This window comes from Lycorma delicatula, chromosome 1 (genome assembly GCF_047948215.1).
Source record: "Lycorma delicatula isolate Av1 chromosome 1, ASM4794821v1, whole genome shotgun sequence".
Taxonomy (NCBI): domain Eukaryota; kingdom Metazoa; phylum Arthropoda; class Insecta; order Hemiptera; family Fulgoridae; genus Lycorma; species Lycorma delicatula.
Genome location: NC_134455.1, coordinates 299,861,071 through 299,884,263, shown reverse-complemented (window position 1 = coordinate 299,884,263; position 23,193 = coordinate 299,861,071). Strand labels below are relative to the sequence as shown.

At 30.1% G+C, this 23,193-nt stretch overlaps 1 protein-coding gene across 4 annotated transcripts in view; it reads left to right on the top strand.

Annotated features, from left to right (window-relative positions):
- LOC142333250 (clavesin-1-like) overlaps window positions 1-23,193 on the top strand; it is a 108,009-nt gene that overhangs the window by 41,487 nt on the left and 43,329 nt on the right. The gene's annotated exons all lie outside the window — the stretch shown is intronic.

Genomic DNA, 23,193 nt, shown 5'->3' with positions numbered 1-23,193 from the left:
CTTTTCTTCTCAGATACTCAGATTGTCCAAATTTCACTTCCATATAAAGCGACACTCCAAACATACACTTTCAAAAATCTTTTCCTGACATTTAAATTAATTTTTGATGTAAACAAATTATATTTCTTACTGAAGGCTCGTTTAGCTTGTGCTATTCGGCATTTTATATCGCTCCTGCTTCGTCCATCTTTAGTAATTTTACTTCCCAAATAACAAAATTCTTCTACCTCCATAATCTTTTCTCCTCCTATTTTCACATTCAGTGGTCCATCTTTGTTATTTCTACTACATTTCATTACTTTTGTTTTCTTCTTGTTTATTTTCATGCGATAGTTCTTGCGTAGGACTTCATCTATGCCGTTCATTGTTTCTTCTAAATCCTTTTTACTCTTGGCTAGAATTACTATATCATCAGCAAATCGTAGCATCTTTATCTTTTCACCTTGTACTGTTACTCCGAATCTAAACTGTTCTTTAACATCATTAACTGCTAGTTCCATGTAAAGATTAAAAAGTAACGGAGATAGGGAACATCCTTGTCGGACTCCCTTTCTTATTAGGGCTTCTTTCTTATGTTCTTCAATTGTTATTGTTGCTGTTTGGTTCCTGTACATGTTAGCAATTGTTCTTCTATCTCTATATTTGAACCCTAATTTTTTTAAAATGCTGAACATTTTATTCCAGTCTACGTTATCGAAAGCCTTTTCTAGGTCTATAAACGCCAAGTATGTTGGTTTGTTTTTCTTTAATCTTCCTTCTACTATTAATCTGAGGCCTTAAAATTGCTTCCCTTGTCCCTATACTTTTCCTGAAACCAAATTGGTCTTCTCCTAACACTTCTTCCACTCTCCTCTCAATTCTTCTGTATAAAATTCTAGTTAAGATTTTTGATGCATGACTAGTTAAACTAATTGTTCTGTATTCTTCACATTTATCTGCCCCTGCTTTCTTTGGTATCATGACTATAACACTTTTTTTGAAGTCTGATGGAAATTCCCCATTTTCATAAATATTACACACCAGTTTGTATAATCTAGCAATCGCTTCCTCACCTGCACTGCGCAGTAATTCTACAGGTATTCCGTCTATTCCAGGAGCCTTTCTGCCATTTAAATCTTTTAATGCTCTCTTAAATTCAGATCTCAGTATTGTTTCTCCCATTTCATCCTCCTCAACTTCCTCTTCTTCCTCTATAACACAATTTTCTAATTCATTTCCTCCGTATAACTCTTCAATATATTCCACCCATCTATCGACTTTACCTTTCGTATTATATATTGGTGTACCATCTTTGTTTAACACATTATTACATTTTAATTTATGTACCCCAAAATTTTCCTTAACTTTCCTGTATGCTCCGTCTATTTTACCAATGTTCATTTCTCTTTCCACTTCTGAACACTTTTCTTTAATCCACTCTTCTTTCACCAGTTTACACTTCCTGTTTATAGCATTTCTTAATTTCCGATAGTTCCTTTTACTTTCTTCATCACTAGCATTCTTATATTTTCTACGTTCATCCATCAGCTGCAATATATCGTCTGAAACCCAAGGTTTTCTACCGGTTCTCTTTATTCCGCCTAAGTTTGCTTCTGCTGATTTATGAATTTCCTTTTTAACATTATCCCATTCTTCTTCTACATTTTCTACCTTATCTTTTTTACTCAGACCTCTTGCGATGTCCTCCTCAAAAATCTTCTTTACCTCCTCTTCCTCAAGCTTCTCTAAACCTCTTCCACCGATTCATCTGACACCTTTTCTTCAGGTTTTTAAACCCCAATCTACATTTCATTATCACCAAATTATGATCGCTATCAATGTCTGCTCCAGGGTAAGTTTTGCAGTCAACGAGTTGATTTCTAAATCTTTGCTTAACCATGATATAATCTATCTGATACCTTCCAGTATCGCCTGGCTTTTTCCAAGTGTATATTCTTCTGTTATGATTTTTAAATTGGGTGTTGGCAATTACTAAATTATACTTCGTGCAAAATTCTATAAGTCGGTCCCCTCTTTCATTCCTTTTGCCCAGCCTGTATTCACCCACTATATTTCCTTCCTTGCCTTTTCCAATGCTTGCATTCCAATCTCCAACTATTATTAAATTTTCATCTCCTTTTACGTGTTTAATTGCTTCATCAATCTCTTCGTATACACACTCTACCTCATCATCATCATGGGCGCTTGTAGGCATATAGACGTTAACAATCGTTGTCGGTTTAGGTTTTGATTTTATCCTTATTACAATGATTCTATCGCTATGCGTTTTGAAATACTCCACTCTCCACCCTATCTTCTTGTTCGTCACGAAACCTACTCCTGCCTGCCCATTATTTGACGCTGAGTTAATTACTCTAAAATCACCTGACCAAAAGTCGCCTTCCTCTTCCCACCGAACCTCACTAATTCCTACTATATCCACATTTGTCCTACCCATTTCCCTTTTTAAATTTTCTAGCCTACCAACCTTTTTCAAGCTTCTAACATTCCACGCTCCGACTCGTAAAATGTTATTTTTTAATTTTCTGGTGACCCCTTCCTTAGTAGTCCCCACCCGGAGATCCGAACGGGGGACTATTTTACCTCCGGAATATTTTACCAAGGAAGGCGCCTCCATTATTGCTATGTGAAAATGCAGAGAGCCACATTTTCTTGGAAAAAAAGCAGCTGTAGTTTTCCATTGCTTTCAGCTGCGCAGTACTCAGAGGACTGAGTGATGTTGATACGGCCGTTTAAGTCGTCCTGACTCACGCCCCTAACAACTACTGAAAGAGCTGCTGCCCTCTTACAGGAATCATTCCTTAGTCTGGCTCTCAACAGATACCTCTCCGACATGGTTGCACCTTCGGTCCAGCTACTCTGTATCCCTGAGCACTCAAGCCCCCTCACCAACGGCAAGGTCTCATGATCTTTTTGAGATAATAAAAGAATTTTGTAAATAAAAGTAATTATAAAAATTATAAAAAACACGACTGCCACAAAATAATTAAGAAAGTAAATTAAAAAAAAAAAAAACAATAAATTGACCAAAAAAAAGAAAACAATATACGGAAATAAAGGATAAAATCATTATGCAGCATTTAATTAAATAAAACAAAGAGTGATCAATCAACTTTCAGAAAGTTTTAATTCGTTTAAATACATTTTTGGTCTTACATCTCACCAGCCTTACATCGTCAAGAAAATATTTTCCTTTAACGAGAATATCTAAATGCGATCGGGGGGGCTCTGAATAATAATTTTCCTATATTAACGAGCTCTGAATAGTAATTATTCTATGTTAACGAACCCGCCCGACTCCACTTAAATATTTTCGTTGAAGGATAAAATTCTCTTATCGGTGTAAGATCTGGTGAGAACTTAATTATTAGACAACCTTAAATGCCTGCTATTACTACAATATGAAAGATATATTTAAACAAATTAAAACTGTCTGAAAGTTGATTAGTACCCATTATTTTATTTTATTAAATACTGCATGACGATGTTTAGTCCTTTATTTCCATACCTTTTCTTTTCTTTAGTTCGATTTATTGTCGTTCTTTTAGTTCAATTTATTTAAATTTTGGCAGTCTTGTTTTTTTTATTTTAATAATTGTTTTATTGTTTAATACTTTTTAGTGATCATCGAGAAAAGTTCACGATTCAAATACTTAGGATAAAACGTATTTAACGTACTGAGCCAAATGAGGAAACTGTGAACATTTCAGTTAGATTATTTAATTGGCGTATTCCAATCTAAACTTACAGATTTCTCAAGCGACTGAATTCCTCGAGAGACTTTTTATCGTGTAGATCATAAAGAAATTTTCTGGGATCCAAAAAACTAATGCCAAAACTCTCCGATTGTCTCATACGATTCAGTGCTACATAGGCTTGGCCTTGCAAATATGCGAGTACTCATTTCTAAGACAGCTCTATTTAGGGTAGTTCCTTATAGTTTATGCACCTTCACAGTCCAGCACAATATTAGTGGCAGTATACGCCGTTCCTCTTTTTCCTGTTTCCTTAAAGCAACAAATTCGACAATAGTGGGCTCAATCCGATCCCGACAGCATTACCTCTTATCGTATTATCATAAAACTCTGCAAAGACCGTTTGTGGAGCTGCCGGGATCAAGCTGGTCTCAGCGTAACGTAGGCCACTCTATTTTTTTTTAATATATCAGTTAATTTTTGTTTCGGTTTCATCGTGACTTTGTATTATACTAGCAAATACTTGTTTGAATTTTGAAAATCGGAAGATTGATTGCGAAGATATAACAACATTTCCGAATAACCATGATCTGTTAGATCGAGAGTGTACGTGATGCATGCAAAAGTTAGCTTTCAACCTATTAACAAATGCCCCGTTTCAGTTTTGAAAATCGGACGATTATTTGCAGAGATATTATAAGAGTGCCCCACTGCGCCACCCAAAACAGTGCCCCAGGGGTACCCCGTTTATTTCCAGTTGATGGTGATGATTGGTCTAGCCTCCAAAGAGGTGCTCAAATCACCTCATCACTCTAACCTTACACACAGCCCCACGAGAAGCCCATTATTATTAAACAGAAATTCTTTAAATTTATATACGAGCAATTTAATTTATGTAACGTAAATTTAATTCTATTATTTTCGTAATTTTATTCATTCGATTGCTTTGAATCATTCAGTTCAAACCCAGCTAACACAGTATTAGAGGCTCACAGTTCACGGTTCATTCAATTTATTAAAGTTTGTGCTTCAACCGTCAAATCTCTGCTACTATTTAGTAGTAAGTAGTAGTAGAGATTATATATATATATATATATATATATATATATGTCGGAGAGGCGAGGAGATTTGTCAGGGATTCAACGTTTTGTGTTTCACTCATTTTTATTATTACAAGTGGAGAATATATAAGATTATAATAAAGTTCAATTAATAAAAATGAGTAGATAACTCGTACAATGAAATAATTACAAATGATAATTATCACTTATCAATAACTCAGTAGTACACGAATTATAATATAAGATTAATTTAATTTAGAATTCAAATAATATTAAAACAACTTGCGATAGACCGAGGCTCAGGGAAATAACGAATTCGCGATCACCAGGACGTCTGTTCGATCTGGGTTCCAAAGCAAGACTGCCTTTTCTCAATATTCTCAAATAATATGCCTACTGCATATTTCCTTTTCCTTATTAATTTTATGATACCCCTATCGTCCTGGGATCCCGACTACGTTGACAACCGTGTGCCTACCTAGGCCTAAGCCTACCGCAATAAAACAATTTAAACCTTATTTTACAAAATATTACAAGTAATAGTACATTTCTTAAAACTACTAAAAATACAGATATTCTAAAGAATATTCTCATCGTTTTGTCGGAAGATACTCCACTGTACTTTATTCTCCGACATATATATATATATATATATAGCCTATGACTCTCCCGGTAACGTAAGGATTCCAGCGCGGGGTCATACATCTAAATCGGTTTGGCCGTTGAGCTGCTACGGTGGAACAAACATACATACGTACATACATAAACCCTAAAACCATTACACTCCTTTTTGGGTAGTCATATGAACAGTTGCCTTTGTAACTTTTGTACCTGAATTCACATTTTCACTGAATGTGAGTTTTGTAAAATGTTTCATAACTCGTTATGCCAAACATATATGTATTTTGTAAATAAACGTTTTTCATGATTTAATATTAGTGATTGAAGGTATCCTCTAGGATATAAAAATATCTGAATATTTTTATTTGTCAAATGACGCGTTTGGAGAAAGAGAGGTGGTGTGATTGTTACTGATACGCCACACTATTGGACGTGACGTAAGAAATAACGACTGGAATACAGAAATTAATCAATATTTAAATTAAAAAATCGTTTGTATAAGAAAGTGTAGTCTTATAATATTTTAAATAAGTAAACAAATAGATTGTTTTATATATTAAAATAATAAAAAAAAGAAGTTAACATTACACCAGTAAAAACTGATAAATAAGTATTTTAATATCTTAGTGTACATAATGTGTGACAAAAATTTTCAGTTGTTTATTAGTATTAGATAATGCTATATTTAAAAATAATAATTAAGAGTTAATAAGTAGAGTATGACTAAATGCATTTGACGTAAATTCTTTAATTTGGTTAAGAGTGTCATTAAAAATTACTAATTTTAATTGCATTCACTGACTACGCCTCGAACACCATAAATTAATTTGTATTTGGATTTAGACTTTTCCTAATTTTAAACATATTTAATTTAATTAAGTTTAAACAAGTTTTTTTTTTACTATTTTAATTGTGTTGTTTGTTTCTCTAATAATTATGTAAATTTTTTTGTATATTAATCGATTCTACATGCAAATGTTATTATTAAACCGATGAAAAAGTTTATAACAATAATTACGTATTTATTTGACATAAAATTTATTTCATAAAATTCATTTTTTTTAAATAAATGAAAGAAAATTACATAAATTTATACGCTTTTTACTTCCTTGTACGAAGTAATGTGATGGCGAAAAATTTCGGTTTTCAGATTTCAACGGAAATATCCATTTTGACTAGTTTTGGCGTGACGTATATACTACGTTCTTACGTACGTACGTATATATCTCGCATAACTCAAAAACGAGTAGCCGTAGGATGTTGAAATTTTGGATTTAGGACTTCTGTAATATCTAGTTGGACACCTCCCCCTTTTGATTGCAATCGAGTGGATCAAAAGTGCCCCAAAAACCCAAAATTCAAAAGAAAGTTGATTTTGGACTGCAATAATAAATTTTTATTGAGCGCTTTTCAACGATATATCATAAATAGTACTTATTTTCGTTAGTTACAAAGTTATAGACAAATAAAAGTTTAATTAATGAAATATTTGGATCTTAAAAGGGGAAGGTACATCGGTTCGAATCAGATTTAATCTCCTTTTTTTAACTTTTTTTTTAATTTAAATATACTAATTTATTAATAATTATTAACCACTGACTGCAAAAAAATTACAATAAATAATTTAAAAATATATGAAAAAAATATCAGAAGTTATTAATGCAATAAAATTTTATGTACATTTAAATATGTGTATATGTAATTTAATAGGCATATAAGGATCTGGTGTCTACATCGGATTTTTTACTTTTAGCATTTTATATGAAGATCAATTCAAGTAATATAAAAATTAGTAAAAATTATACTTCCGTTTTTCTTTATTTATTTGAATGTAAATTTGAGTTGGAAAATGAATACTTCATAATACCTCGTAAGACTTTGAACTCACCTTTGTTTATTAGACTACTCATTCTTTGCTTCGTATAAATGAACTACAATTATTTCCGATTAATTCTCGTTCTGTATTTACAAGGTATGTTTTTAAAAATTATTTTAGATGTATTGTAAGCGAAACTTAAGAAAGTGCTAAGAAAATAAATTTATGAGTTAATTCAATTGTTCCAGCTTCATCGAAGTAGAATAACAGCAGTTTTGTTAATCAACCGAGGTGTACACTAGAAATGGGGTACTATTGTCACGATAATTTTTTGTATAAACCTATTTGTATTTTATATACATTATATTTGTTAAATCCTTCAAATTTTATACATTTCTTATTTAAACAACATCATCAATAATATCATCATTTCAATAATATTAGGAGCTGCTGCATTTATAACATCGTGTACTGGTATGTAATTTTATTTACTTAATAGGTGTGAATTATTTTTAATTATTCTGTAACAGGTATTCATAAGACCTAAGTAAGCATTTTAATATCATGCACCACGAAAGAAAACTTGTCTTTGAAACGAATTTTACCTACGAACAACTCGATTGAATTTTATTTTTATATTATGCCTTGCTTTATTTGGCATCATTATTCTTGAATTACAGTTTATTTGAAAAAAAATCCTTTTTAAATTTTCGACTGTCGGTTTTTACAAAATAAGTATTTCTGACCTCAGTAAAAATATAATTTTTTTGTGCATTAAATTACGTATTAAAATTATTTCGGTATAATTTCAGTTAACAAGCATGAAAATAATATTTATGTTGAGAACAGAATTTCTATTTAATACTCTTGTAGTCTCGGCTTGCGGTTATAGAATAGTAGTCGGTTTAAAGAGCCTATAACGAAATAGCTGTTAATAAAATTGCATTCGATTTCGCTCCTAGTGCAACAGCTGTTTTTGTGTAAGACAGACGTGTCTAGCGAGTTCTAGTGAAAATTTATCTTATACCGAATATAGTTATTATACTGTAGGCTATATTATCTATAGACTATACTGTGTATTATTATCTTAGTATTGTCTCAAGAAGAAGTATTTTTATTCGGTGTCGTACCCGCTACAAACTGTTACTCCTAGCAACGGCGAATCATCGCACGTAAACAATAACCTACTATTTCAAGTAAACCCTAACCTACAAGGTAAAAGAATACGTGGACTTCTAAAGTTTTCTGACTCCGCCCCTCGGAAATCCGCGCGGCGTAATTTAATTATAGACACATTATCGATAACATGAGTGACTTTTCAGGAGCAGAGAGTGAAACTGATATTACGGATTTTAGTGAGGCAAACCCTCCCTGCCAAGGAAAGCCGGTGTTGCGCATACAAAATGAAAATGTCATTTGGCAGAACGATGAATTTCCAATGACAAAAAAATTCCAACACACAAATTATACTGTACCTTATATTCCCGTACAATCAGCTGGTCAATCTACTTTTGCTATTCTTACGTCAAATAAATTTAGTCTTCTTATAAAAAAATTGTTGAAAACGAAGTATGTCATGCAAAAACATTAAATCCTGAGCCTATTTTTGTAACAGGCGTTAATGTGATAACTGAATTGAAAATTTTCTGTCACTATTATTTTCTAATTGTAATGTTATTAGATATAAATTGACAACAATGAAATTGAACAGTTCTGCCAGTTGATATTGAAACATATAAAATATTAGGTCAATAGGGCTTGAAAACAATCTCAGTAATTATGCATATAAACTTAAACATTAAAGAGTATATAGAGTGGTCATGCGAGGCATGCATCACTCTGAAGATAAATCTCATTGATGAATTGACGAAGTTAGGCCACGAGGTTAGAAACTTTACTAACGTTTTACATCGTCAAACGAAGGAACTGGTGCCGCTTTATTTCGTAGGTTTGGAGCCAAAATCTAATAATAAAGAAATTTTTGATGAGAGATTTTCAACTATTCAATTGTAAGCTTTGAAGCTCCACTTAAAAAAGAAGTGGTCCAATGTAAATGCTGTCAACGCTTTGGGCATACCAAAAATGCAATCGTCCGCACCTTTGTGTAAAATGTGGTGCAGATCATGCCACAATCGTGTTCTAAGGTACCACAGGTTGCAGCTTCCTGCTTAAACGAAGCGATCAACACTCAGCGAATTAAACAAAGTGTGTAAAATTTATCAACAGTATTAAGGTCTATTCTCCCAAACTCGCCTTATCTTCCTGAGTTGCAACTAATAACAATTCTACTGATAATAATAATAATAATAATAATAATATAGGTTGTAATAATAACTATAACATAGGTTGTATAAATAAATACATATTTTTGTAAACTATGACAATCCGTAACGTAAGGATTCCAACGCGGGGTCATACATCTAAATCGGTTCAGCCGTTGAGCTGCTACAGTGGAACATACATACACCCTAAATACATTACTATTCTTTTTGGGCAGTCGTATAATAATTTTGTTTAAATTAATATTTGTTAATTTTTTTAGTAGATTATTAAATGAAATTAAATAAATATTTGGAAAATTGTATTTTGTTTAAATCTGTAGTTTTCTTTTTTTCGTATTTCATATGCATATGTTGCTTTTATTTTTGGTTGTTGTAATATAATTTTTTTTATTTTTTTAATACTTAGTTAAGAAAAATACTAAAAATACTAAGTTAAGAAAAAATCATGGGATTGTTTCGAAGGTCACATATAATTTCAACGTGTCGAAATGTCGTAAAACTACGAAGGACACACTATTGCGATAGTGAAATTAATAACTGAGAATTATATTACGTAGGATACTGGTTGTGCTGTCTAGTGAATGTAACTAAACCGTTATCAGTTACTCGGCTGGCTACAGACTGAGTAATGACACTCCAATTGCAGCGCACGGTTATTATAAACACTGCGGCTCAGATGCAGAAGTATTAGAAGTTCTCTACGGTGTGTAGTCTATCATTGCAATAATATTAAAATCTACGAGGGCAAGCCTTTCTCCGCTCTCGCCTGCACTTCTTTGAACACGTTCTCTTTCATATTTCAAATATTCTTTACATTCGACTGACTGTAAATCATACCCGCTTTTATATACATTAGATGTTTAAACCTTTGTGATTTTTTTTATGATTTGCTCTATCCTGGTTCTTTTGTCGTTATGCATTATTAAAGACATTCATGTAATTATTTTTCTACAGTGAATACTTGTTTATTATGACAAACTATAGAATAAAAAAATAAAAGATTAGCTTTACCGGTTTGAATGGTTTTGTATAATTTTTTTTTGTACGTAAGTATAAAAGACAATTCCACAACGTCTAGAAAAAAGAAAAACTAAACCCTCTATTAAAGTCAATTTTAGCAGTTCATTCATTCTTGATAAAAGGGATCCAAGAATGATATATCGAGAGGCTCTTAGGACTGAGCTGCCATTTTGTTGTTACGAAATATTAATCGATCCATAAATATTACTGCGGTAAATGAAAAAAAAATCTAACCGTTTAAAAACTGCTGTAAATTTTCCTCTAAAAATGAGAAATTTTACTCATCTATGTCTTCTAATTTTTTTCTGTTTATCCTCCGGGAATTACCGTTTAGGTGTTACTTCTGAGGATGAATGAGGATGATGTTTATGAATTTAAATGAAGTGTAGTCTTGTACAGTCTCAGTTCGACCGTTCCTGTGTCCTGTGATGTGTGGTTTATTGAAAGCCAACCGCCAGAAGAAAACCGGTATGCACGATCTAGTTTTCAAATACGTATAAAAGTAACTGCCTTTACTAGGACTTGAACGCTGGAACTCTCGACTTCCAAAGCGGCTGATTTGGGAAGACGCATTCACCGCTAGACCGACCCGGTGGGTTACTCATCTATGCCATGAGGAGAGTTATATGTTTCCTTACCGTTTGTGGTCGTGTGAAATCAGAATGATTACGCTAATTTTCATCAATACCGATTAAACGCAAGTGGGACTGGATGATTGACGATTTGATGAATGAAAACTGTAGACGTATTAGTTGTCATATTTTCTACAAGCTGGAAAAAAATATAGTTTTGATTACATTAAATGAAGTGTAAAACAGTATGATTGTTTCGTATAATTTTTATTCATTAAAAATAGTTTTATGTAAGTTAGTAACATAACAGTAATGGTTGTAGGTAATCTGGCAAAAGTTGAAGAGTTGTTCTTAAAAATAGTATAACTATAACAAGTCTCTCTGACTGACTAACAAAAAAAGGGATGACTAAAGTGCTCTCTCGTTGTCTTCTTCACCGATCCAAATGTATTATTGAACATCCCCCCAAAAAAAAGAAAAAATACTGTGACGGGTAATGTAAAATAAAAATTAATGGTATCACTTTGTCTTGCAAAACGGTGTTTTGTACAATGTTTCGGTTTCACAGGGAAAATTCAACAGGATAATATTTTTATATTACAAGACACTCATATCTCCTGGTATCTTTACGAAAATATTTTTTTTTGTAAATTCTAAAATGTTTGTCTATAACAGAGTTTATGAAAACATGAATACCCTTGTATCACGAATAGTATTAATCTTAAAAACCACAATTAAAATTGCCAAAGTGGAAAAAATGGATCGTATGAGTTGCATTTACTACTATCGTATTGCTTTGCAAAGTTGATGTATTGTATTTTTTATTTCTTAATTATTTTAAAACATTTTAATTTAAAAAAGCGTTCGTTGAAAAATATAAAGCCTAATTTTCATTCTTAATAATATACCCATTTTGTCGTTCCACATTATTTATAAGTACAAATGCAATACTTTTCTCTTCAAATACAATACAAGTATTTTTCAATTTTCCCTGCTACATTGAGGAAGACAGTATTTAAAATTTTGTTGTTGCAAATTAACTGCAATACACTCAAGCGCGTATATATTTTATGGTTTTAACGGATACGTGGAGTATTAATTATTTTAACTAATATTTCAAAATTAATTAAAATAAAGATAAATTTATTACCGGGTCTTCTTCAAAAGAAAAAAGATTGTTAGATCATTTTTGTGCATCGATAATGAAGAATCTCAAAAAAATATAGTATTTATTTTGTCCTTTCGATTTCACCTTTATTCTTTTTCTCTCGAACATCTGTTGAAATTGGTTTGAATGAATTTCCAACGATGTGAATTTTTTTCGGAATAGCAAAAAATTCGGCCTACGAAAAACGACCTTTTTATGTTATTTTTTTCGGGTAACAGAAGCATATTTATGAGTATATGCTATCCTTAACATACAAACAGGTTTATTTTTTTATTTATAATAAAGTTGGCCTTTTTTTTTAAAGCTATTTATGTAATTTGTTAAATTATTTATTTTCTCTTAATATTTGCTTCACTGGGAAGATCATATTAATTATTTTAATGTATTTCATCTAATTTTTTATGATAAAAATATAAGGCTTTCTATGCTGCGACTAAGGTTGATTAAGGTGTCATACGGTTTCTTTGACCCTTCCAGGCAGACTCTGGGAAATTATTTTTATCCGTAACACATTTATCAATTCCTTGCGTAATCTATAGCATGTATAATTATGCACCCATTTTAATTAAACACTTATTTATACGAGATAAAAATAACAAAGAATCCAAATTTATTTGGTTCTTGGAAGGACGTGTCCTTTCAAAAATACAGATGTAGTATTTTTGTTTTCTGGAGTTAATATTTTTGTTTTTTCTTGCTAGGTACATTATTTCCAGATAAATATAGTTTGGAAAAAATAGTACTTTCTGTTATAAATATAGTTTGAAAAATTAGTATTTTCTTGTGTATGACGTTATTAAATTCAAAATAACTTAAAATCAATTCGTAGAATTTAAATTCATGAGGTGTCCTACGTGTTAAACAAAAATATAATAATTATAAGAATTTTCAAGAATATACTTGAAGAATAAACTGTACAGAAAAGTACAGTTTATAATATACAGTAATATATACAGTTTATATTTCAGGTATAAAGTAATACTTGTATTTTTCTATACAGTAAAGTATTACTTTACTGAAAAATATACAGTAACACTATATTTACAGGTTCTATCTGATACATTAATAATATAAGTGACATTCCCTACTACCTTATGATTTTAAAAACCTAATAGTTCAGGGATTAACTTTTCAAAATTAAATTGTATGAAGTAAATATTTACAGCCTGTAAAAATTTCGTTTTTTTCAAAGACTCATCATCGAAGTTTTCGTTTCAATGGCTAATCTTTGAGTAGAATTTACGATTAATTATCATTACAAAAAACTCTTAGTATGTATAACAAAAAAAAAAAAAATTATTTATCTGATGAAATTCTCATGTAAATGAAATATATTTACTTTTTAAAATTTTATTTATTTTTACAATTTATCGTAATATTAAATTATTTTCTTAAAACTGGAGTGATTAAATTAATGCTCCTTACGTAATGATTGGTTGTTAGTGATATGATGTAACTGAATGTGCGAGTATTAACGACGATTTGTAAAATGATACGCGTGATTATCAAACTTTTTTAAATGTATGTTCGTTGATAATTAATTAAATATTAAACAGAAAAAAATAAATAGTTCGTAGACTATATTCATACAAATTAAAAATTACGGAGCATTACATTTCGTTATGGACAGTTAATTATTAAGTGAATGGTTTCTAACTAGCAGCATTTTAATTGCTTGTATCGTATAAAATATTAAATCTTCCGATATCAAATAAACATAATATTAGAATGAACGACTAAAAAGAGACTTTGTCTTTCCTATAGTTCGTTATTCTTTTTCTAAATATAATTGCCTTTACAAATTACATAAAAGAACTGTATGTCTACCATAATTAGTTACCAATTACTAATTAACTACCTGTTTGAAGGACTTAAAACATTACTTATTTTGTTTAAAACAGGAATTCAAGTATTTATAAAAAGCTGAAGGTTGACAATGGATTCGTTGAAAAAAAGGTTTCTTGAACACTAGGGTCGTTCGGAAAGTTTCCGGCGTGATACAGAAATGTCGCAAGTATAACTAAAATAACTATGATATTTGCAAAGTACAATCCTTTAGATGGCGTGCTGGGAAGTTTCGGACGTGTGCGTATAGCTGCTCGTTTGTAGTGAACGAATAAGCAAACAAGTTTTGACATTTGAAAGATGGGTAAATTGAAGTTCAAGCTTGTTATAAAGTACTTCGTTTTAAAGGGTTTAACTTCGAAGGGAATAAAAAAAAAGTTAGATTTTCCTTTAAAGGGTTTTGTTTTTGAAAGTAAAAAGTGAGCTGATACATTTAAATATGATCGTATCTCTATTCAAAATTATGAACTTTCGGGACGCCCAAAAACCGGCACTACCGATAAAATCATTACAAGAATCTAGTGCGGTATTAAATGATCGCCGATTGAAGGTACACGAGCTTACTGACATTGCAAAGATCTCGATAGAACGCATCCATTATATTTACACGATATACTGGGTACGAAAAGGTTTTTCGCTCATGGCTGCCGCGTTTGTTTAATAGTTGTCAATAAACGCATTGGACTGAACACCTCTGTGTTTAGACTTATTTAAATATGATTCCGCTGAGTTTCTTCGACATTTTATAACAATAAATGGTAGGCGGATTCACCACTACAGGTTAAAAACCGAATAGCATTCCAAACAATGGATGGGAACAGATGAAAATGCGCCAAAAATAGCAAAAACGGAACCATTGTGATTAATTGTTTTTTTGAGATTCAGGTGTGAGGTTTTATAAACTACTGTAAAATGGCAGAACCATCACCGGGGAGTCCTACGCTTCACTATTGGACCGATTGAAGGATGATGTTCAGGATAAACGTCCACCTCTGGAAAAAATGAATTTGCTTTTTCATATTAATAATGTGTCTACACGCACATTTCGGGTTGCTGCTGCAAAACTCCATGACTTACTCTTTGAAGTCCTTCCATCTTCGTGTGTTTTCCGAGTTTGGCTCCCAGCGATTACTTCTTCTTGCCAAACCTGAAGAGTTGGCTAGTTTATGAAAAAGATTCATTTCAAATGATGAGGTCAAAGTTGAGACAACCAATTCGTCGTTGGACGAATCATATTACAGTGAGGGTATTAAAATTTGGTTTAAATATATCAGATGAAAAGTGATAGGTTGAAAAAATTTGAAAACTTTTAACAATATTGTCTTTTCTTTGACAGGCTGAGAGCTTCACGAATGTCTGTTGTAGATTATTATAGTGTGAAAAATATAAAAAAATTAATTGTGTACGATAAAATAATTGTCTAAACTACGGGAATTGTTCCACGATATAAATTTCTCATGCTTTTAAGAAAGCTAATGCCGATTTGATTGTAAATTCATTATGTATGCCTGTTTTAAAAAATAAAATCAACTTAAATTAATCTGCGCAGTAAAGAATCTAATTATAATTTTATTTCTTAATTTTTATATTTGAGAAATTAAACAAGTCAAGGAGCAAACTACGTAAAATAACTGAAAATAATAAAAATAGAAATAATTGGAATTATTTTTATTTAATTTTTTTCGTAAGTACTAGTTTCTTTTGTTTCCCACATACTTGTTTAGAAACCTAATCTAATGTTATTTAGCAACAACAGGCTTATGTTCATTCACGATTAGTATGCAAAGCAAAAAGGTGAGGGTACTATAGTACCTGAATTATAACTGAACGTATATATATATATATATTTTTTTGTTTTCTTTAAAAAAAAAAGAAGAAAACAGGTATCTAATAATAAAATACTTTAATTTATATGTTGTAATGTTAATTTTATATACTCAAATGAAAATTTATTTTATGATTTCATTAATTGGAGTTTTTAGCATCTTACTATTTTGTTTTGTAAAAGCAAAACAAGTTTTATTTAATCGAAGTGCTTGTGAAACTATAAATATTTAATTATTTACCAAATTGCCTCTTTTATATTTAATTAGTTTCAATTAAATATTCTACAGATTTCCTTGTATTCACCTATAATGTTAATTGCGATCACATAGGGTCAAATTCATTATTACGCAAGAAAACATTATTACACAAGAATTTATTACATGTATGTACTATGATGATTTCTCTTTTATTGATTTCAGTTAATTAATTAAATCCTTTCATTCAGTCATAATTATTCAAGAAAATGTTTTTAGAATTAGTTCAATCTATTTGTATATTACAAGGGCCTCTGTCTTAAAACTAACTGATTGGTGGAATTTCTCTTGAGGAAGTTGGCATAACTTTGGGACTCAAGGTAGATGGATTTATGATATTGTGTAGTCTGTCACTTTTTCTGCCTTCCCTACGGTATTTTATGTATAATTAGTAGTTAGTTTTACGTTAATTAGTATTTTATTAGTAATTAGTTTTATGTGTAATTAGTTAAAATAAATAACATAATTGATTTTGCTGTCGACTGTGAAATTAGACAGAGATCACATTTATGTTTTTTTTCTTAACGTTATACCGGGTGAAATTCATAGGCAACTGGGTTGCTGTGTACGATGAATTTACTTGCCGGTTGCTATGTTAATCTTATGAATAGGAAAAAAGTTGAAATGTATCAAAACATTTCTTGTTGAATGATTATACTTGATAATGTGCATTTCGGATAACCCTTGATCATCACTTTTGTTTTAAAGAAGCACATTTAAAATAAAAAAGGAAATCACGAGTCACAAATTTAGATTTTGAGCTATTTTCTGCAAGTTTTTAGACCAGTTATTAGTAAAATGCTTTACAAATATTTACACAACAGTAAGACTTGTGCATTGAGTATCATTCAAATTAACGAAACACTACAACCAAATTAGTATGGAATTCATTTTTGAACTTTGATCTATGAACATAAGGTGATAAATTTTTTATTGTTGTACGATTATTCATGTTCACATTTCATAGCTGTGACACAGTTTCTGTGGAAAAAATTGAAGAATAACTTAGTTCTAATGATTTTAACAATTGAAAAAGTTAAAGGATCTTTGAGTAAAAGCGATTCCTAAATGATGATAAATGGAAAAGTAAGTGTCAAGTAGTGACAAAATGGACTAGCAGCAAAGGATTGCATGACAAGAGAATTTGAAAGTGCTAGTGGATTAGAGTACAAAGAGAAAAGATCTCGAAACTTTGACACCACTTTATTTCTTATTTCTTAATACGAAAAAACCACGAGTTTTGAAAAGAAAAAAAGAATCAATCTAATCATACTTATATTTAATTTTTTATTATATTTGGAAACTAGGAGGTTCAGGAAATTTGAATTGTATATACTCCTGAGTTTTTTACTGTACCCCATAAGCAGACATTTTGAAAAAATATAATGGTTACACTACGACTAGAATTCGTTTTTAATTAATGTTAGGAAAATTAAAGGTTTTAAAAAGCCTTGAGACTCTTTATGGCAGTGTTTTTTAAATATTTTCTTGAAATTATAATTCACTAACCGGTTAGGGCTCGGTTTCGTCATCCTAGAAAAAAATTAGACATTTTACTTCATCAAATTTCTGTTGCTACGGTAACAGAAATATAATGAAGTTAATGGAATATATATTTTTTTCTTTAACGAATATCTTAACAACAGAGGGAGCTAGAATCTCGATATACGGTTTAAAACCTTCCCTGGGATAACAGAGATGTATCTTGAAAATTTAAAAGCAATCGGTCGGTCGGTTCCCGCGTGACGCTTTTACAAACGGACGAACAAACAAAACCTTCCACAGACTTTCCCATTTATATTTAAGATTTAAAAATATTTCGTTTTGAATAAAACGTAATCACAATTTTCGTTGATTGGAGGGAGGCTAGAGGGCTTGAAAAGATATCTAACATGGGGCAAGCTTTTTACGTGTCCCTGAAATTTAGACAAAATTAAGTTCATATATCACAGTAATTCTGTTAATTTAGAGACCAAATGTTAATTAATGCAAGAGGGCTGAAACTCATATAGCATCATAACCTTTCCTGGAAAGAAGGTATTTTTTTGAGAGACTGGGAAAGCTAAGAAGACATAGGGTCTTGTCAATGTTTACGTTTTTCTTTTCCGTGTATTTGAATTCATTTTCAAGAGAACGGTTTTAATATTGCACCCAATTTGTCAGTACTTTCAGTACTATTTTTCATGAAATAGTATTCCGATTACGAAATAATATTCGGATCCTTACCTAATCTAATGATGATTTATTCCTGGACCCTACAAATCGATCCCAATTTTGTGGCTGTGTAATAAAAGGTTTTAGCATTACCAAATTTTGATTTTGAAAAGAAAAAAAATTGTATGATAAATAATCGAATTAAATTCGATTTATTTACATTAATAATCACATTATCATGAAGAAATTGATGAAATAGGTGAGGTAGTTTGCAACACTAAAAGAATTAAGGTGGTTGTATGTAAACAGTGAAGTAAATTTGGAGATAGATTCCTAATATTAACCCGGAAAAACAAATTGATACAAACAAAAAAAGTTGTTATATAATATTATAAATTAAAAACGTTTTCACGAATGTGTAAAATATTCTTTGTATTTATTTAACCAACGATATTGGGTAATCGACTGAATAAAGTATATTATTTAGTCTTGCGTAGTCAAGTTACCTATATATTAGAGAATCTGGCTATAAAAAATGACATAGCTTTCTTTGTCCTCTTCTTTTACCATAAATGTTTTATTTATTCATTTAATAGATGGATTTAAATATTTATCTAAGAATTAATGTCATGTGTGGAATTTTCCTTAGTCTGTTATTTATTTATCATTGTTTATATTATTGTAAACATAGTCATTCATTTATTAAGAAGACATTTTTATTTCGCTTATATCTTATTTTTCGAACATAAAAATACTTATCAGAATTAAAAACCCCTTTGTTTTGCTGTTCATGAGATTGGGGTAAATTTTTCTGAGAATTTTCCTCGGTCATAATTTGTGTAATGTAAAATAAATTTTTAAAGGCGAATGCGTAAAGAGTTTTCTTAAATACTATATAAGTTTAATTTTTTACTCAAAATTCAATGTATATTTGTATATATTTTTTGTTATTGTGACAAAGTTAAAGGACTTGAGTTATGAAGAAGCACCAATCACAGTGGTTTTTTGTTAGAGTATTAATGGTCACTATAGGGTCATTGTGAACCGAATGAAGATGTCACTTGTAAGACTACGTAAGCATATCAGAATTTCAGTTTACTTGTTATTTCAATGTGAAAAAATATATTTGGCTTAGTAAGAGAAACAGCGGGAAGCTCTCATTCGTCACTTTCGTAGAAACGTAACGTGGGGTGCTTTTTATTCTTGAGAGAAGTTTTATTATTTTCAGGAGTGATTCTTTTCTCATATAAGCTGCCTACAAACACCGGTTACGAGATTTAGCATAACATATAACTTGGCAAAAGTAATAAGTAGTAGAAAAAAAAGATCCGTAGATTTATTAGTAATTTCCTGTACGGATTGGTTTTTTAATTAAACAATTTTCGCCTGTCTAAAAAGAGAAAATTTCAGTCAGTTGTGTCATTATTTCTTAGTTTTAGATATTTCTTCTGAGAAATACAAATAATTATTATCAGTGAATTTTCCCTTCGATTTTAATGTATCCGTAGCGAAAGTTCATTTTAATAATGTCAAAGGATACATAAGGTTAGGGTATATTTCCTGTCCTGATACGTAATCTGAACAGGTATAATTTTTTTATTACATAAAAAGTGTTTAAAATAAAATGATTTTTTATAACAAGTTAAAACGAATTTTACTTTCAAATTTCTCAATATATTTATATATAACTTGTCTTTTTAAACTTATTATTTAACCGATCACTCTTTTGAAACCGTTAATAGGAAAATATTCAACTGGATTTTATAATAATACTACAAATAAATTAAATTTTATTTATGAATTTTGCTTAACATCCTTTATGTACCTAGCTTTACTACATACAAATATTTTATTTGCTACCGTGGTCCACCTTGATTTAAACAAATAATCTTAAGAGTAAGGAAATGCAAATAAAACAGCAAACGTAAATAATCTTATCTGACCTTTACAGGTCTGTGAAGAGTTACGCGCTTATATACCACACGCGCGCACACGTTCTTACAACACGCACACCTCAATTATATTTCATTAGATTATAACTCTTCTTAAAAGATCTTCGAAAATTCTTCTAAAAATAAATGTCTTATGTAGATTGTATATTTTCACCTACTGAATTAAAATGTATATTAAGCACTTTTTAATAGTAAAAAGGGATATATTAACTGTCTGTTATATATCAGCCTTTCATATGCTAATTCATATATCGTAGAATAGATACCAATTGCTTTCTCTAATAGTAATGATGCTAACTACTTAGTGAGTCCTTGTGTTGAATTTGGCATTGAAACTGTCAGTTTTAGGACTGAATATCACATCTGAATGGGCTTAATTTGGTCTATGCAACCGTAAATTAAGTTTAGTTAAGAAGACGACGGGAGAACAGTTCGCTTCTCACTTTTTTTAATAATCTTAGTGTTGAAGCTTACTTTACTTGACAATGGCTATATCATTTTCGGGTATGACTTCTTATTCACGTCAGGTTCCTTATAATCATTACGTTTATGAGGTATGACGTACATAGTATATTTTTCCATTCATATTTTGATAGGATATTTTTTGTGTATGTATAAAAGAATAGAATACATCCTTTCGAAAAGTAACATTCTCATAAAAATAAGTAAAACTAAGAATTTATTTTTCTAAAAAAAAGTTAAATTGTTCTTTTCGTTATGTTTACATGAAGTTTTTCCTTTGAATAATGCTAGCATCACCAAAATACAGTATCCATTTATCGATATACTCACAAATTGATTTGTAAATTTATTATTTTTATTTAATTGTTTTTTATAAAAAAAATAATTAAGTAATTTAATAATGCTTTGAAATTATCTTCAGTGGACAGAAATTCTCTTTAATTCTCTCAATATAAAAAATCACTGGAGAGAGTCTGGCTGATGATTATAACTCGTATTTTGGTATTTTCAAATGTCATACAAATAGGATGTGTGGGTTTGCTCCGTTAGTAATCTTCTATCTATTTTTAAGTGCTCTTTAATTTCTAGAGAAAGAGTAACTTTCGTTTCTAAAGGTTGAAGTTGTTTTACAATTGCCCGAGTTTCCGATTAAGCTTAATGGCTGAAAAATTAGTTCTAAATTATAAAATAAAAAACTTGTATCAGTTTTCTTCAAATTTGATCTTCCGAATTGACAATTTTCAATTTTTATTATAATTATCCATGAAATATATCCGTTGTTTGGATTAAAATGACTGCATTTATTTTAATAAAACTTTTAGGATATTTTTAAAATTTACAAGAAAAATGACTTTTAAGTTTTAGTTGTTTACGGTTCATACTATCAAAACCTTATAAAAAATAAAACCTGTGTGTTATAAAGATACTAAATTATTATTATTTTATATATATAAACGGAATATTTATAAAAACTATTTCAAGGATTCAGGGGATGATCTCGTACATTGAAATAAAGAAAACAATTTAATCATTAATTAACATATGTCCGGAAACGCTTAGTTTAACAGTTATCCGCCATTTTCTATTTTTAACATAAAAATGTATTTCTCAAGAGTGGTTAATCTATCTGAAATTTTCTATGCACCAAGGGTATCTAGAGGTTTACTTGTACAAAAATAATGAATCTGATCTTTCAATCGATTTCGAAATGACGGTCTTATAAACTTTTTAATTGTTAATATATTTGCAAAAGCTGATTTATTTAAACGTTATGTAAATAAATAAAAAATGTAAAGCGTTTTATGACAAAGAAAATGACACCTGATTTATTCAAATCTGTTCAAAATAACGAAGTTATAGCAAAACATTTTTGAGTAATTTCAGATTAAAAAACCAGGTCTCATTTCCTTCCGAATAAAATTAAATAATTCGTCACCAACTCAACCGGAATAATTTTTTGAATGGTACCATGTAATAAAGTATATTAATTTAATAATATGAAAATATTACAATAAAATATCATATATTTTTTGAAATTGTGAAAATATTAAAATAATAAATAATATTAATTTTGAGAAATAATTTGCATTACGGGTTTTTCATTTAATGAACAGACACCGGTTATTAAGATAACCAAAGATTGTCGAACATCTGTCATATTTGATAGATATTCTCAATTCCATTTAGAATTCTTGTACGCAATTCTTCTATGGTACCCGCGGGAGTTTCGTATACAGTGTTCTTAAATGTCCCATAAAAAATTACTGAGAATTATGACGTGAGTGAAGATTCTGTGAGCGAAGAAGGTAAAAAATAAGAAAAAGAAGAAACAGAAAGAATACTGGAAAATCCAAGGAAAAAACAGCTCCTTTAAAACATTTAATTTTGTAAAAATATATTTTTTGTAATAAAATATAACAACATTTACAACCAATTCTAACATTATTGTCATTTCATATTACTTCCAGTGTCAACACATTCTTTAAAATCATTATTTTTTTATTACATATGAAAATTACATTATTATTAACACTGGATTACATGAAAAAACAAGAGTAATTTAGCAAACCGCAAAAATGACTTATTTCATGAAGAAAGTGTAATTTACGAGTTTTTTTATTCTTTTTGGTCCTTTTGCGTTTTATTATCCTGGTTTATTAATAAAATGTTACTATTGAGAAATAATTTATTAATTAAACTTGGGTTTATTTTCTTAATTTAAAATGACAAATATTAACAATGTATTTTATAAAATAACCTCTCATTTGTCGATGTTGGATTCAACAAAGCCTATATTTATGAATTTATATTTAAAAAATTATTACTACCAAACTGTGAAAGTGACAAAGATTTATATAAAAAACCCCAGATTATATTGTGTGTGTGTATTTATATACAACAAATTCATTCTAAGAGGAATGATCGGAAATTATGTAAGAAAGTACAAGTAGCGACTAAAGAGAAA